The sequence below is a fragment of the Colobus angolensis genome, unplaced genomic scaffold (assembly GCF_000951035.1).
Source record: "Colobus angolensis palliatus isolate OR3802 unplaced genomic scaffold, Cang.pa_1.0 Scaffold261, whole genome shotgun sequence".
NCBI lineage: Eukaryota > Metazoa > Chordata > Mammalia > Primates > Cercopithecidae > Colobus > Colobus angolensis.
The window spans coordinates 3,670,614-3,688,722 of NW_012115833.1; the positions used below are offsets into that span (position 1 = coordinate 3,670,614).

Here is an 18,109-nt window from a genome sequence, read left to right on the forward strand (position 1 = left end):
ATTTCCTAACTTAATCTCCACATCATTATTTAATATATACTTTTTTATAATTGCAACATTATTTAATGCTCATTGAAACATTTTCTGTGCCTTTTATTTCTTTTTGGTACTTTTAAGAAAACTTAGTTCATTACTAACATAATAAGCATTCAATATAAGACTCTTGGTTGAGGTTATTAACAAATATAATAAGTGAAATAGCTGGTACAACTGTAAAATTAAATTTGAACTATATTTTAAAGATTTTCAAGCTATTTAAGTAAATCAAAGTTTAAAAATTCAACAAATTATATCTCAGAGTACTGTGAGATGGTGATTCTTAACCTTCCTACTGTTTAAAGAAAAGATACCCCTTTTCCTGCATGAGGCTAATCCTTTTACTCATACTTGAGATTCCATATCCTCTCACCTGTGTCTAAATTATTTCCACCTCTGATATTTTCTTTTTCAAATGTATAAAATGCCTAAGATGTGTTTTTTAACTATAGTGTCAAAAACAAAAGTGTTTCCCTTCTCTCATCCTTCTGGCCACAATCTATTTTGTCTAATTATTAAACTTTTAATCTAATTCCTCTTTCATAACACCATTGGAACTGGTTTATTAAAATGCACACCTGTCTCAGTGTTGCCAAAAGCAAATAATACATTTCCATCCTAATCTGACCTAATCTTTCTGTGGTCCTCGAAACTGAAGACCACTCTCATTTATTATGCTATTATCTTTCACCTGGGTCTTTTGGCTGCCATGATACGTTTTTCCTGGGATTTGCCTTTCTTTTTCAGAGTCTTTCTTTGATTACACAGTGTTAAGTTTGTTGGGTTTTGTTTTGTCTAAGGTTTATCTATAAGCTTTTTCTTCTTTCCTCCGTTTTCCTTTTCTCACCTGGTCTACTTTAATTTTACAATCCTTTCACTCGTGACTTCAATGATCTAGAAACCAATGATTTCTAAATCTGCAAGTCCAAGCAAACCTCCCACTAGACCTTAGAAACTGTATTTCTGTTCTCTTAATAGGCACGTCTTTATATGTATGTTTAAGTAGTACCTCAGGCTTATTCTCCAAAATGAACTTATAGCCCTATAACATCTATTATTTTCCCTTTTTCCATTCTTTTGCTAATGACAAGTGCTCACCTAAATTTATATTCCTCTCCTCATTCTTAATCACTTAAAATATGTTTCAGCCTCCCTTGTGCTTAGGTGTATCCATAGGATACTGATTTTCAGCTGATTTAATTTGAGAGGAAGTGATGTGTTCTGTTTCCATACATGGTCCCAGACATTCCCAATGCATGCTCCTTCATTTGAATTTTCTTTTAGCTGACGAGAATCTTGTGACAAACTTGATTGCCATAAATTGAAAGCTTGGAAATCCCTGTCAGTTTAGGAACCTAAGTGACTGTTGAACAGAGCTGCCCCAAGCAATTACATTTTATGAACAAGGAGTAACCATCTTATTGCACTTAAAGCCATAGTCATACAGGGGAATTAATTTAATTTAAATATCCTGAAACATAGAGATACTTAAGGCCAAAACTTGGATGTCATTACAAATCTTTGAATTTATGTGATCTAATCAATCATGTACATATAGGCACACACATATGTGTGCACACATATAGCTATCTGTTTATCAATTAATCATCTATTTATCCCATTTACCCCCATAAATTCCCATCATTATTTAACTCAGGTCCCCATCTTTTCTTAACATTCTCAATAGATTCTTAATAAGTCTCCCAGAATGCAGCTTTATACCTACTTACTCCCCATCTCCTTTCAGTCTTTTATTCAAAATAACATTTCTTAAATATGTGCTTAGTTATTTAGCTCACCTACTCAAAATATTTTTGAGAAACGCTTTGTAATCAGTATGTTGAGGACACATTCATACATTTCAAGAATTACTTGAGTTCTGATATTCATATTTAAGCATGTGAACATATGATGAAACTTTTAAACATACAATTACAGTTATTCATTATAATTTGCTATACTACAAACATTAAATTACAGTTACTCTGGAGCATAAGTCAAAAGGTTTAAAGTAAGCCTGTAACATACCAAAGGAACACTCTCTATAGTATACATGAAAATTAATAGTCCATGTCGAGGCCTCTTTCCTTTAACTTTTAAGTTACCCATCTCTGGAAGTTACTACTTAGGGGCATATTATGGTCCAAAGAGAAAGGAGTAAAAATAACTAGGACTGGTCAAGTTATGTATATGGGTATATATGCACATGTGAGTGTGGGTGTGTGTGCAGAAGGGAACACAATCCTAGAAGTTCAAGCCCTCGAGAAGCAGCATGTTATGAAAAATTCCTTCTTTAGAAAAGTATCATTTATATCATTGATACCACAACCTAAATTATATTATGCCATCTTCAAGTAACGGTTGAGGCAACAGAATAAATGCAGAGGAATCACAATGGAACTTATATAATATAAATAATATACAAACCAACACTTCTCTACAAATTACATTTATTTGTTTCTAATTGCCGGTTAAATACAGTTCTAATTTTACAGATTAAGAATGAAAGGTCATACACTGCAGCCTAGACATATACCTAGCATTTCAGTTCAAGTTTGTTCATGTACACAGATGAAACCAATAACAAGGTTTGGCCTAACAAATGCTAATAGAACTTCTTTTTAAAGTAGTTTTTACAGATATTAAACTTCATCTTGCACACTGAAGTCATCATACATACAGTGCAGAGTCAGAGATTTTATATTTGCCTTTATTCTTCATTTAACTTTTGATATGGGTTGGCTGTGCCTCCACCCAAATCTCAGTTTGAATTGTATTTCCCAGAATTCCCGTGTGTTGTGGGAGGGACTGGGAGTGGGGGTGGTAATTGAATCATGGGAGCTGGTCTTTCCTGTGCTATTCTCGTGATAGTGGGTAAGTCTTATGGGATCTGATGGGTTTATCAGGGGTTTCTGCTTGTGCTTCCCCCTCCTTTTTCTCTTGTCACTGCCACGTAAGAAGTCTTTTGCCTCCCACCATGATTCTGAGGCCTCTCCAGCCATGTGGAACTGTAAGTCCAATTAAACCCCGTTTTCTTCCCAGTCTCAGGTATGTCTTTATCAGCAGCATGAAAAAGACTAATACGACTCTTAAAACACTACTATAGTTGACTATTGAAACAAAAACAATAAGAAGCAGTAAGCATATTATAATTACAGCCCTCCACTCATTCACTGCTGCACATAAAATGCCAACTGTGAGTGTTATTCACTGGCCCCATTAAGAGATTTGACACTGAACACCACCTCTAGGATGATGTTTATAATCCTCATATGCTTCTCCATTGTCATGGTATCATCTTTTCTTATATTTGGATCAAAGGCCACGAGTTCTGTCCGATCCATTTCATCAGTCTCTTCTACTTTCTTCCTCTAAAGTAGGAGTTTTATTAGCAAAGAGAGTTCATCAGCTGAGAGAAAGCCATTCTCAGGAAAAGTTTACCTTCAATTAGATAATTTGGCAACTCTTCATATGGGCTACATAAATTGGTATTCTTTCATTTAGCACACCCAAGATGTCTCCATGCTGACAATCTGACCTGGATGAGAGGTGATGACTATAGTTCAGTCATTAAGAGTGGAAGCTACGAAATGCTTCAACCAGCTGTATGTCCGTACATATGAAAAGTTCTCCTCCTCATTGAATAAAAACAGCATTCTCCTTCTCATCTAACACAAATAGTAATGTCTCCCAGCTCCAATCCTGGTTGTTTGGTCTGCTTCACCATGGAATGTTACCTTCTGGCCATCTTTCATGCCTTTGTCAATATGGACTTGTGCAATCTTCTTTTCGCTATCTTCCTTCCATTGCAGCTTTTTTATCTATCTTCAGGACTGATTTTTTCTCCATGGCCCTGGCACTCTATGCTCACAGATTAAATTTGCTAAACCATTCCAGGTCCCATCTGATGAATTCTGATTTGCATTCCAGTAACTATGCAATTGGGACAGCCCTCTACTGTTCCTTTCTTAACACTTCTGCCTTCACATTTGTCACAAATCACATTTTTTTTGGTTTAATTTGCAGAGCCAATTTTATTGCCACACCTTTATATAAATCTTCTAAGGTTATTGACAGCTGACACACATTTTTACCTTTCCTTTCCCTCTGCATTCTTCCTCCTCTTCCTCCAAAAATCATATCGAAGATGTCCACAGGAGAGCCAAAAGCGCTACCTGCTCCACCCTCTTTAATTACCTGGTTTTCCTCCTTTGACAAACAATTCGCTTTTCTTTGCGTCAGAGAGAACTTGATAAGCTGGAGAAATCTGCCTAAATTTATCTCCTTCATTCAGGTTCTTATCAGAGTGGTACTTCAATGCCAGTTTCCTATAAGCCTTTTTCTTATGATCTTTTTGAGTGGCGTTGGGTTTAACCCCCAAAACATCATAGAAAGTGGGTTCTTTCAGCGTTTTTTACTGGCAGCCAGTGGGTTGAGGTTGATGTGGAAGGTGTGCAAAGGAACGCACCTAGTAGTTGCGCTCAGATGCAGCAGCTACCACTCCTCCACCTCTCGCCAAGCATTATGGAAAGTTTCCTCAAAATATTTTAAATATTGTCACATTTTTGACCCATCTAACTAGCATGTATTGAGTATTATTACTTATGTATTTATACTTAGGTTGACATATAAATAAGTGCAATCTCTCATTTCAAGAAATGTACATTTTAATGAAAAAAACACATAACTATAAAATAACTGTAAACACATAGATTCTTCCCTTTTTGTACATAAGATAAAATCCAAACTTCTTGGCATGGCATGAAAGGACCTAGTGAAATTCTAGAAGTTATTAAACAGATGCTTTGGGAGCATTTGGAAGAGAAAGCAATGATCGTTAGGAGCCAGCATGAGCTCACAAAGAATAACTTCTTTTTTGATAGAGTTGCTAGACTAGCAAATTAGGTGAATTTTATAGGCAAACTTTGTTGATTTCAACAAGCCATGTTGTCCTTAGTAGAGCTCTTTCATTGATATCCTTAGAAGAAAATGGGAAAATATTAACTGGCAGGCAAAATATTAGAATATTAATTGATAATACATGCTAACCAAAAATCTTTGTTTATTACCAAGTTCTTCCCACCTGATCTTATTGAAATTTTCAGCAACTCTTTGAAGCCATAAAAGGAAAGCTAAAACAATTTTAAATAAAGCAAAACTGATGAAAATTATTTTATTTTGCTTTTTCTCGCTCATATCTGTGGTAGTATAATCATTACTAGACACCACTATTTAAAAGGACATCTGCCTCAGTGAGGCTTGTGGCAAGTCCATCAAGTGCTAAGAAACACTGAAGACAAGTAATCTGAAGGCAAAATGATAAATAGAAAACAATAAAAATTCTTTTCAAATATTTGAATAACGTGGAAAGGCATAAAATGCAGAAAATGAAATGCAAATCATTTTAAAATAAATATAAAAGTAAACATTCTTAATATTATGAGCATTTTATAGACATATAAACATAAATAAAACACTTTTGAAACTTAGTTATTATTTCATAATGATATTTTCTGACCCTTATAGTATGCAACCATTTTATCCACGTAACTATGTATTTTTAAGAATATACTTTTGACCAGAGAGGTTTTGAGCATGAGAATAGTGTGATTAAAATTGTTCATTATTAATATTAAACCAGGAGAATTCTGTGAAATGGAATTGATTGTAGAGAAATTGGTGTCAGGTGGACCAGTTGTAACTGTGCCATCCAAAATGGTAGACAGAAGTTGCATGTGTCTATTGAGAATTTGAAATGTGGCTAGCATGAGTAAAGAACAAATTTTTAATTTTGTTTAATTTAATTTAAATATCTACATGTGGTTAGTGGTTAGAATATTGGACAACAGAAATCTAGAACATCTTCATCAACACAGAAAATTCTACTGGACAGTGCTGGCTTGATACACGTAAGATAATCATGGAAAACAATGATGGGTTAGTGATAGAAAAGAAAGGGACAATTCATATATTAAAAAGAAACATTTAAATGGTTTATCGATGGGCCTTTATATTGATTCAAAATTGGGATTTTAGTGAGCCAAAGAGTCCCCATCTAGGGTGCTGAGCTAATAATGCTTGCAAAGAATATCTTTACAGTATACACTTTTAAATTACTTACTAAAAGGTAAAGATTAAAAAAGCATTTCAGATGTACAGTAGCAACAGGTAAATTTAGACCTGTAATTGTAAAATTATTTAATATTTAGTCAATGTTTATTGCATTTGGGCTACTATAGAAGTGCTTAATATATTGTTTTATTTAATTTCCACTTGCAATTCTATGCTACAGTATTATTTCAGTGCACAATATTACTACTATTTTGATTTCACATATGTAGAAACAAAGAAAAAGTTAAATATGATATGGAAATATGTAGAAACAATGAAAATGTTAAATATCATGTGGAAAATTTTGGAACTAGATAACAACAAAGCAGGGATTTCACCCCTCATCTCTTTGACACTAGCATCCAAATTTGTAATTGCTAATCTCTTCTTCATGGTCTATAGGGTACTGCTTGAATAGTCTGATCTAAAACACTCTTTTTTAGGCAAAGGTTAGCGTGACAAGCAGCCACCCAAAGATTTGTGATGGGATCAGTTGATACAGACATTTCAAATGCTCAATAAACCTAAATTGATTCATTTTTCTCAACATATAGTCTAAGAACTTACTTGCATTTTTCATTGTAAATATTCAGCATAAATCTATTGAAGCAAAAAATATATAATTAATATAAACTATAAATTAAGATATATAATATTAGTGTAATACTAATTACTTTAAAATAAAAATTAGTATTTTAAGTCACATTGTAACAACTTTATTTTTGTAAGTTCTGAGAACTCTAAACCTTGTGCATCAATAAAGGTTTCGTCATGAATATACTATTTAAATTATTATTTTTTAATTGACAATTGTATATATTATATATTTTTGAAGTACACTGTGATATTTTTATATATGTTTGCATTGCAGAGTGATTAAATTAAGCTAATAACAAATCTATCACCTTGCATATTTATCATTTTTTGTGGTGAAAATAGTTAGAACCTACAACTTGGAAACATGCAATGAGTTATTATTTATTATAGTTACTATTCTGTGCGACAGATTACTAAATCTTATTCCTCCTGTCCAACTGAAATTTTTTTATCCTTTGATCAACATCTCCCTTTTTCCTGTTCAACACCTCTACCCCTCTGAGAAACACCACTCTACTCTCTATTTCTATGTATTGGTAGTTTTTAGTTTCCACATATGAGTGAGACCATGCAGTATTTGCCTTTCTGTGACTGGCTTACTTTATTTAGCACGATGTTTATGTATGTTGTTGCAAATGACAGAATTTTCTTCTTTTATAAGGCTAAATAGTATTCCATTGCATGCACATGACACATTTTCTTTAATTCTTTATCCAGTGAGGAACACCTAGGTTGCTTCCACATCTTAGCTATTGTGAATAATGCTGCAGTGAACATGGAAAGGTAGATACCTCTTTGGCAAACTTATTTCAATTCTCTTCAATATATACTTGGAAGTGAGATTGCTGGATCATACCGTAATTCTATTTTTAGTTTTCTGAGGAAATTCCATACTAGTTTCCATAATGGCTATATTACTTTACATTCCCACCAATGTTGCACAAGAGTTTCCTTTTCTCCACACCCTTGCCAACACCCATTATGTCTCATCTTTTTGACAACAATTCTAAAAGCTAAGAGTTTGTATCTTGTGATTTTAATTTGAATCTCCCTCATAATTAGTGATCATGAGCATTTGTATGACTTTTTTGGGAGCTGTCTATATAAGTTCTTTGCCACTTTTTGATTGGATTCTTTCTTTTCTTACTATTGAGACATTTGAGGCTTTTTTTTTTTTTTAGATTAGTCCTTTATCAGATGAGGATAAAGGGATGAAACATCTCCTCCCAGTCTGTGGGCTGTCTTGTCACTCTATTAATTATGTTCTTTGCTGCATGGATGCTTTTAGTTTGATGCAATCCCATTTGCTTATTTCTGCTATTGTTGCTGTGCTTTTAGGGTCTTATCCAAGAAATCTTCACCCAGATCAATGTTCCCTGTATTTTCTTCTAGAAGTTTTAGAGTGTCAGGATTTATGTTCAAGTTTTTAATCCATTTTAAGTTGATTATTGTGTATGGTAGGAGATAAGGGTCCAATATCTTTCTTCTGCATGTGGTTATCCAATATTCCCAACACCATTTATTGAACAGACTATTATTTCTCCATTGTGTCTTATTGGCACCTTTGTAGAAAATCAATGGAGCATAAATATATAAACATGTGAGTTTATTTCTGGGTTCTCTATCCTTCATCATTGGTCAGTGTGTTTGTTCTTATGTCAGTGCCATGCTGTTTTGATAAATATAGCACAGTGGTATGTTTTAAAGTCAGGCAGTATGATGCCTCCAGCTTTGTTCTTTTTGCTCAAGATTGATTTGGCTATTTGGGGTCTTTTGTGGATCCATATGAGTTTTAGGATTGTTTTTCCTCTATCTGTGAAAAAATGACATTGAAATTTTGATATGGATTGCCTTCAATCTAAAAATTGCTTTTGAAAGTATGGACATTTTAACAATATTAATTCTTCTAATTCATGAACATGGAATATTGTTGCATTTATGTTGTAATCTATTTCAGCAATGTTTTATTGTTTTAAATATACAGATCTTTCACCTTCTTGGTTAAATTTACTTTTAAGTATCTTATATTTTGATGCTATTGTGAATGGGATTGATTTCTTAATTTTTTTTCAAGTATTTCCTTGTTAGTGTAAAGAAATGAAATTGATTTTGTGTGTGTTCATTTTGTGTCATGCAATGGTACTGATTCATCAGTTCTAACAGTTTTGGTGGAGTTTTTAGGGTTATCTATGTATAAGATAATATCATGAGCAAATAGTGGCAATTTCACTTCCTCCTTTCCTATTTGGATGGCATTTATTTATTTACTTATCTATTTATTTTCTTTCTTTTCTTTCTTTCTTTCTTTTTTTTTTTTTTTTTTTTTTTTTTTTGGTCTAATTGCTCTGGCTAGGACTTGTGGTACTATGGGCATCATCCTTGTCTTGTTTCTTAGTCTAGTGAGAAAACTTTCAACTTTTAACCATTGAATATAATGTCAGCTGTGGGCTTTTCATATATAGACTTTATTGTGTTACGGTACATTCCTTCTATGCGTAATTTGTTGAGAATTTTTTATCATGAAATAACTGTAAATTTCATCAAATGTATTTTTCTGCATCTATTGTGATGATCATATGGTTTTTGTCCTTCATTCTGTAAATATGATATGTCATATGTAACAATTTGTGTATGTTGAACCATCCTTTTATTTCAGGGATAAATTCCACTCAATCATGTTGAGTAATTCTTTTAGTATGCTGTTTAATTTTTGGTTTACTAGTATTTTGCTGAAGATTTTTGCATTTAGTTTATCAGGAACATTGGCCTGTAAATGTCCTTTATTTAGAGAGTTTTTGTCTGGCTTTGGTATCAAAATAATGCTGGCCTTACAAAAAAATCTTGGAGGTGTTCCCTCCTTTTCAATTCTTTGGAAAAGCATGAGAAGGATTGGTATTATTTTTTTCTTTATATGCAGAACTAAATTAGAATTCTTCCATAAAGTCATCTGGACCTAAGCTTTTTGGGATAGTTTTTTTTACTATTGATTCAATCTCCTTATTCGTTATTGGTGTATTCATTGTTACAGTTTTTATTTCTTTTTGATTCTGTTTTTTTAGGTTCAGTGTTTCTAGGAATTTATCCTTTTACTTTCTCTCTCTTTTTTTTTTTTTTTTTTTTTTGACGGAGTCTCACTCTGTCACCAGGCTGGAATGCAGTGGCGCTATCTCGGCTCACTGCAACTTCTGCCTCCTGGGTTCAAGCAATTCCCCTGCCTCAGCCTCCCAAGTAGCTGGGACTACAGGCATGTGCCACCATGCCCAGCTAATTTTTGTATTTTTACTAGAGACAGGGTTTCACCACGTTGGCCAGGGTGGTCTTGATCTCTTGAGCCCATGATGTGCATGCGTCAGCCTCCCAAAGTGCTGGGATTACAGGCATGAGCCACTGCACTCAGGACATTTCTTCTAGGTTATCTGATTTATAGGCATATAGTTGTTCATAGTAGTCTCTTATGATACTTTGTATTTTTGTAGTGTCAATTTTTATGTTTGCTCTTTCATTTCTGATTTCATTTTTTTATGTAATCTCTTATTTATTTTTATTTATGTATTTATTTTGAGATTCTCATTCTGTTGCCCAGGCTGGAGTGCAGTGGCATGATCTTGGCTCACTGCGACCTCCTCTTCTCCAGATTCAAGCAATTCTGCTGCCTCGGCCTCCTGTGTATCTGGGATTACAGGCGTGCGCCATCATGCCTGGCTAATATTTGTATTATTAGTAGAGATGGGGTTTCACTGTGTTAATCAGGCTGGTCTCGAACTCCTGACCTTGTGACATACCCTCCTGGGCCTCCCAAATTGCTGAGATTACAGACATGAGCCACCACACCCAGCTGTAATCTCTTATATTTTCAACTTTGTTTCCTCATATACGTTTTTGCCCCAATCATTTAAACTTATCACCATCTTTGATCCAACTCCAGAGTGTCCCACACATGTTAATACATACTTTGAGTCAATAATTTATTATACACTTTCCTTGTAAAAAAGGATAAAAGATTTTTCAATTACATCAAAAATAAATTATTAAGGATAAACATTTTTTGAAGGGTGACATCTTTAATGAAATCATTAGACTTCTTTGTCTGTCCTTATTTGCTCTTAAGTATTGCGTAGACCATATTCTGTAGGATTTGCATCTTTCAGAAAGTCTCTTTCATATGGATCTAATCATTAAAACATACATTTGGTTGACAGAAACTTCTACTATTTATAGATAAACCCAGAATATAAAAAGCAATTCACATTCAGAAAAAAAAGAGGTGAATCAGATGTTTGTTGATGTTATCAAAGATAGTAGTGACACTCTTCTATCCAATATCCACAGAAAAGGAGCTCCCTTTCTCCTATCAGAAATAAAACTATAGACTATGCAGAGAAAAGAGCATTATAAAATTTGCTAGAACAAAAAGGTGACCGAGGGTTTTGAGATTCTGTAGGAAATGCTACTTGGAATTGATAACAAGAACACTATATAGGCAGGTTCTTAAAGTAGGGGAAGGTATTATTAAAATAATACCTAAAATAATTAAAAGAGAGGGAATAAAGACTTATTAATGTGAGGGCACACTCATGTGGGTCTCATTTTGTAAACCTATGTCCTTGCCACCTCCAGGTAAACTCAAACAAGGTAAAGCAAAGCCTAATTTATTGACTTGCCTTCCCTCAGCATCACATAATTTTGGTATAATTCCAGTATGCTTAGATAAATAAATATTTAAAATTGTACTACTGTTTACTAGTGAAAATTAAAACTATTTTTCCGAACTTAAGAAACAGGCAAGAGTGTACAACTTAGTGATTTTTAATATGTTTAGGAATTTTCTGATAGTCACTTGGGGAAAAATAGGAAGAAAGAAATTTGTAGTTGGAATCTCTAATTAGCCCTATCTGACATTGTTAGAGAATGGAATTTTCTTGCTCACAATGTGTGATCAACAGCCACAGATGCATTGTTTATTATTTGGAGTCCACTATATCTGACTAGGAGCCACACATTCATTGTTTATGATTTCTGATTAATGGTTCACACATGGCATCCTCAGGCACTGGCTCCAAGTTGTTGTGACCTAGGTTAAGCCACATAACAATAAAGGTAAGACAATTTTCTGTCCAGAAATATAAATCCGTAGTCTGGATTTCATGATCTTATGCAGACAACTTACTTCATGGGTTCTAAAATTATTTTCCTATACTCTTTGTCAAAACATTTCACACTTTAGTCTTCTTGCTGGTTCCCTTGTTAGCAAAACTTTCACACATGCTTAAGATAAAATTGTCTAAGACATTTGGTTTAATAATGGGTATTGTGCATGGTAGTTTGCAGAACATCTCCTGGATAGTTCTCTAGGGGTCATAGAAAAGGTCATTGGCTGTAACTTCAGTAAACATATTTTGATTGCAAAGAATAACCTTCTTCACACTGACCACCTAGTAATGCCGTTCCATGTGACAACATAACCAAAAGCCTTGTCCACTTCTGTATATACACTCAACAGGAATAGAGTTCCCAGATCAACTCTAAGATAACCAGTTAAATTTGAATTTCAAATGCATTTTTAAATATATTAGGTGCATGGGACATACTTATATTTTAAAATTATTTATTGATTATCTCAAATTCAAACTTAGCATGCATGCACTGTGACAATACTAGTTGTACAGACAGAGAAGGAAGTAGCCTAGATACAGGTTATATTACTTGCTCAACAATCTTTTCAGAATGGAAGTTCTTTAAGAGATGTATTTAGTTGAAAAGTAGGGATAGGTGGAGCTCAAGATATTAGAACAGAAACAGAGGCACCGTAAGGATAGAAAGCAGTTTGTAGGGGTTAGAATTGGTGACTTCCTTCATGGGGAGATTGAATTCTTACAGAAATGTGAATAGCATATTCAAGCATGTACCCTGCTGCATTGGTGGTCCACATATTACCAGAAACAAACAAAGAACACAGAAATCTGCCTGTGTTCAACTATATACTAGCTGCTAAAAATGGAGGCGCTTAAATAATTTCACATGGAAATGATGAATTTAAATCAAACTAGACCATTCAAATTGCAAATATTTTCCTCGATTAGCTGGGAAAAATAGACTATATTATCTAACCTCACCAAACCTCAATCTCTCATTTTAAATCAGGGAAGCAATACTTCTTATCTAAGGGCTGTCAGGAGTTTTCCTATAAGTAATATACTCACGTTAGTGCCTGAGTTAATAAATTAAGTACTCAATGCAATTTACCTAGTATTTACTAAGTAGACGTAGCTATAAAATATAAATAAAATGATATTGTGGCAATGTTTCTTCTCTAAATAAATATTTCCAACCAAACAAGACTTTACCTTAATTTACCACAGTATCCTTTACTCCTAGGACAGTGATTTGGGGCAGAGTAAATATTCAAAACCTATTTGTTGAAGAAATGCATATACTCAGAAAATTCAATTTAAGCATTCGGCTTTCGTCTTGTGAAAACAACGTAGAACCATGTTCTATCATCTTACCTCAGAAGATCTTTGCCTTTGGGCCCAGAAAAATTGTTTGTATAAAAATTTATTTTAATTTGTATACCATCTTTAGAGATTTCCACTTCAGCTGGCCTGATCACACTTCAATTGTTTAATACACAATAGAAGTTGCAAAAACTCATATGTGTCAATATATTATGTGGAAAAAATATTCTATTTTTAACTTATTTTGCCTTATGGAATTTTGTAGCTACCTTATTCACAAGCTATTGTGAACACAAAATGATAACTTTTCATTTACAGATCAACAAATAAATTATTATGGAAAGAGAAAGAATTTTTACTATAATTGTGTAGTAAATTATAACCAAATTATTGCTAAAATCATTGTTTTAATAACATAATTGTAACTTGCATTACTCATAATAAAAAAAGAAAATATTCATAAAATAAAATGATTTTTTTGCTTCCTAATTTCCACATTTAATTTTTTCTTGCCAGCATTTATATATATGTTGACCATAACTCAGTAGCTAAAAAAGATAAAGGAACTTTCTCTTTCACATCAACAGAAAGAGACTTCTAAATTAAAGATACTTTTTATTTCCAGTCTTTTCATAATAGGAAATTATGATCTATTATTTCACTGGGTTTGGGCTTTTGACAACAAAAGTAAAAACAGATCTTGTAATTCTGAGAATTAAATTGTGTGGATGAGCAATATTAAATTCTGTATCAAAAAGAAAAAAAAGAAACAACTAGAGAGAAATTAATATTGATATGAGACAAATGTTTTGATGAAGGCTTAGAAAGAAAAGAATAGACAGTAATCAAACTAAGTATCATTCATGCACTATACACAATGCAACCAAAAACAGATGTGAAAGGCTGATGTGAGAGTAATACTAGATAACAAAGCTATTCAATGCCAGCTCCCATTTACCTGATTATTACTGGTTCTTTGATTGAATTATATATAAGAAAAGTATGTTGGTAAAGTACTAAATGTATTTCAATTATTAAGTTTGCCATCAATCCATTACCAAAAATAACAACTGTCGGCATTTAAGTCACCTATAAAGATCCTGAGTCAGAAGGGCACACTGCAAAGAAAAATAAATCTATAAGTAACAAAAGCTATATTATTGAAAAATAATAATAATCACAACAGTAGTTGAGCACTTTTTAAATGATTAGTCTTATGCCAAACACTTTCTTTTCATTTTCTTCTTTTCTCAGAAGCCTTGAACTAAGTATTATTGTCATTTATGTTTTTATAAATAAGGAAACTAGCTTAAAGAAGTGAAATAAATTAGTAAATCTCACAGGAGCAAAAAGTACAAGAGGCAAGACCTATATATAGGTTTTCTAACTTCCACACAGGTACACTACAGGTTCTGCTAGCTGATCAATATGCGATCATAACCTCACTCAATGTTCTCATCAGTGGAATGGGGTAAATGGTCATACCCACGTCTGGGAATTATGGTAGTGACAAATGAGAAGATAGTAGAAGCTTGTGAAGACTGGGATGTCTAATACCAATACATATATTTTTACTATTAGCAAAGAGCAAGTTAAGGCAATGGGTTTATTGAAAAAAACATGATAAGGCTTAGGCTTTATGATGCTTATAGTTGACAATTTCATAGATAATTAAAATAGATAATAGTATGAAAGCTTTAAAAGAGTTTACAAGAAGGAGAGATTTGATATGAAGGACAGCAGTCAGGAAGAAAAAGAGAAGGCTCAAATAGCAGATAAGAAAACTTGTATGGAACAATTTGGGACAGTGTTCCAGGGCTAAGTAGAAATATTCAAGAGAATGTATGCAACTCAGTGGCTAAGTGCAATATATGACAGCTTCTAATTCCCTATAGCTTTACTAATATGGTTTAGTTTTCACCAATATAACAGGTGAAAAGTAATAGATAAAATATATTTCTGTAGTTTTATTTACTATTTTAGTGATTTTGCACATCTCTTTTAGGATTACATATTGTAATTAATTTTCTGTAAAGATGTCTGTCCATATCTTTTTTCCTTTTTGCTATTGGTTTGTCAAGTATTTCTTCTGTGTTAGTGCGAGAGGCTTTATTAGGTGTTAGGATATTACTCCTTTGTGATATGACTTGCAAATATTTTTCTAATATTTGTCTTTTGGCTATGCTTACATTGATTTTGCTACGGAATATAGACACACACACACATATACATTTTATTTATTTTGAGTTGTGCACTGTGAAGAGGAAAAAAACCTCCATTCTGATATTAAAATATATATATATATTGTTTTACAACTTCTTCTAGGATTTTTGTGGTTTTATTTTTACATTTAAATATTTCACCCAAATGGAATTCTCCCTGGAGTAACAATATGAAATAGGATTTAAGTTAATTTATTTTCCATGGGTCTACACAATTGCAGAAATAGTACTTATTATGAAAATAATACTTTATCTTTCACTAAACTCCTGCATGTATGTGGGTGTATTTGTAGGTTTTCTCAACTTTTACAGTGATCTATTAATTTATGCATCAACATCAGAGGGTTTTAAAAAGTGTTATAACTTTCTAATATGTGTTATAATGTGATAGTGCTAGTCTTTCAACGTTATGCTTTATTTTCAGAATTTTTGTGTATACTTCTACTTGCTTACATAACCACGAGAACTTTAGATTTCAATTTTGAAATGCAAAAATCTCCTATTTTTATTTGGGAATTCCCTTAAATTTGCTAATCATCTTAGAAAGAGTTTCAGCTTTTTAATTTTGAGCCTTCTGCTTTTCAAACAGCACGTAAAATATGCAAGTAGCATAGCTAAGGTCTCTGGACATTTTCTCCCTCAATATCTGCATCCAAGACATAGTGAAATAAACTTGATCATCTAGCCTGATCATGGAGGCCCTGAGGTTTACCCTGATTGTGTCATTCTCAGCACCTGTATAACAAAAACTCACTTTATTCATATTAGCAGTCTTGGGCTCAACATGCAAGAACAAGATCAGCTTACAGTAGAGACTGGGATACACCCTCAGGTCCATGAGCTGGAAGGAGAAGGGGCAAGAGAGGATTGGGATCCAGAGCCAAATAGGACTGAGGGAGACAAAGGCAGCTGAGAGAAAATGATCCATTGTCAGAAGCCTTACCTAAAGCCAAAGAAACAAGCCGAACTAAATCCCCAGCAACTGCATTGAGGCCACCAGAAGAAGTGCAATCAGGTGGCTTTGCAGGAGCAACATCCACTTTTTCTTGGGCATTCTTCTCACAGTGTAGTTAAATGTACAACAGCACGCCCTAGTCCAATTGTATTACTTATTTATTGTCTATCTGCCACACTCTAGAATATAAATATAGCAATGAAGGAATTTTCTAGTTTAACTGCCTTAAATCTTCAGCAAACAGAATACTACTGAGCACTTAGTGCTCACTCCAAAAATATTTTTGAAAGAAAACTCAACAAATACATATTGAATAGATAAATGCATGACAAATGCATGAGCAAAGGGAGTAATGTCCTGCTAAAAGTATTATCTCTGATTATTGCCTTTCATCAGTTTATTAGTGAGATGGGCCATGAGAAAACAGAAGAGGAAAGCCCAAAAGGACAGGGGTGTGGGCAGACAAGTGTGTAAAAATTGAAGCCAAACATGCAATTATTCTTTTCATTGAATTGCAATATGTTTAACTATGTGGTCTACGTAAAGCCAAAATTATTACTTGAGTAATTTTTTTTCTATTTTTTTTAAGTTGTCTGTATGTCCCTGACCATGGTATTTACCTGACAGAAAATTTTACTCCAATTTTACTAGGAGTTTTATGATCACTTAAGACCTTGACCTTTCACCATCCCTCCAAAAAGTAAATTAGAGTCAGCTTTGACTTTGCTTATTATCATTGAAAAAAATATATTCCAGATAAAACTTTGCTTTCAGTGGCTAATGCAAGTTTCTTATTCATGTGTTCATTATGAGTGAACTTGACCATTACAATAGTTTCCATAATCGCTTCCCTACCGTTAGAACAATTTTTGATGATATCACCCTCATGCTTCACTTGCTTAATTAGACCCTAGTGCATCAATGAGTCATTTTAACTTTCTTCTGCAGAGGCTCTTCTTGCCCAGGGCTAACCCCTGTCTCTAAGTTTTATGCTGTTCTTCTTAGCCAAGGCTTTTTATGTTTGAGTACAGTTGCTTTCTGGACAATGTAAGATTTTATTGATAACACAATGTATCTTTACCCATTTATTTAATACTGTCTGAGTGGGGAAGGGATTTGATATTTATTGAATAACTACTGTGTATAAGGTTGTGTGTCATGCATGTCACATTCATGGTTTTACTTAAAATTAAGATACTATTTTTCTTTTAGTAAACTAATAAATAATTGTTCACTGTAAAAATTTCAGGGATGTAAAAATTTACAATACATAAAACAAAGTTAACTAAATTTCTATCCCAGCCCAGATTTAGCCATTTTTAATATTTTGAGGTATGATGAGGTGGAAAACCATAGTTTTTACATAGGTTTTCTATAGGTATATTTAACACATGTATACAGTTGTGTTCTTATCATCTCATATAAAGATGTCTACCATATTTTGAGGATTTTCTCATTTTATTAAAATGTTTTTGAACTATGCTATATATTGACCAATTCTATTGCAAAACATTTATGCTCTTTCTAATGGGCAATTGAAACTGCAATTGATGGATTCAAAAGCATGAGTTCAAACAAAGAACAAAAAATTGGGGGATACAATCTAACATGGGTAATATTCTCAGGATATGGTGCTCATATGTTACGTTTAGTTTACCTTAAACCCTGTTTTAAAAGTATGATTTCTTATCCTGTATGAGGATTTTGCAGTCGTCTAGCTCTGTGTCCCCACC

General features: G+C 33.3%; 1 pseudogene; it reads right to left on the reverse strand.

Annotated features, from left to right (window-relative positions):
• Positions 1–3,202: 3,202 nt before the first annotated feature.
• Positions 3,203–4,450, reverse strand: LOC105515517 (annotated as a pseudogene).
• Between the last annotated feature and the right edge of the window lie 13,659 nt (positions 4,451–18,109).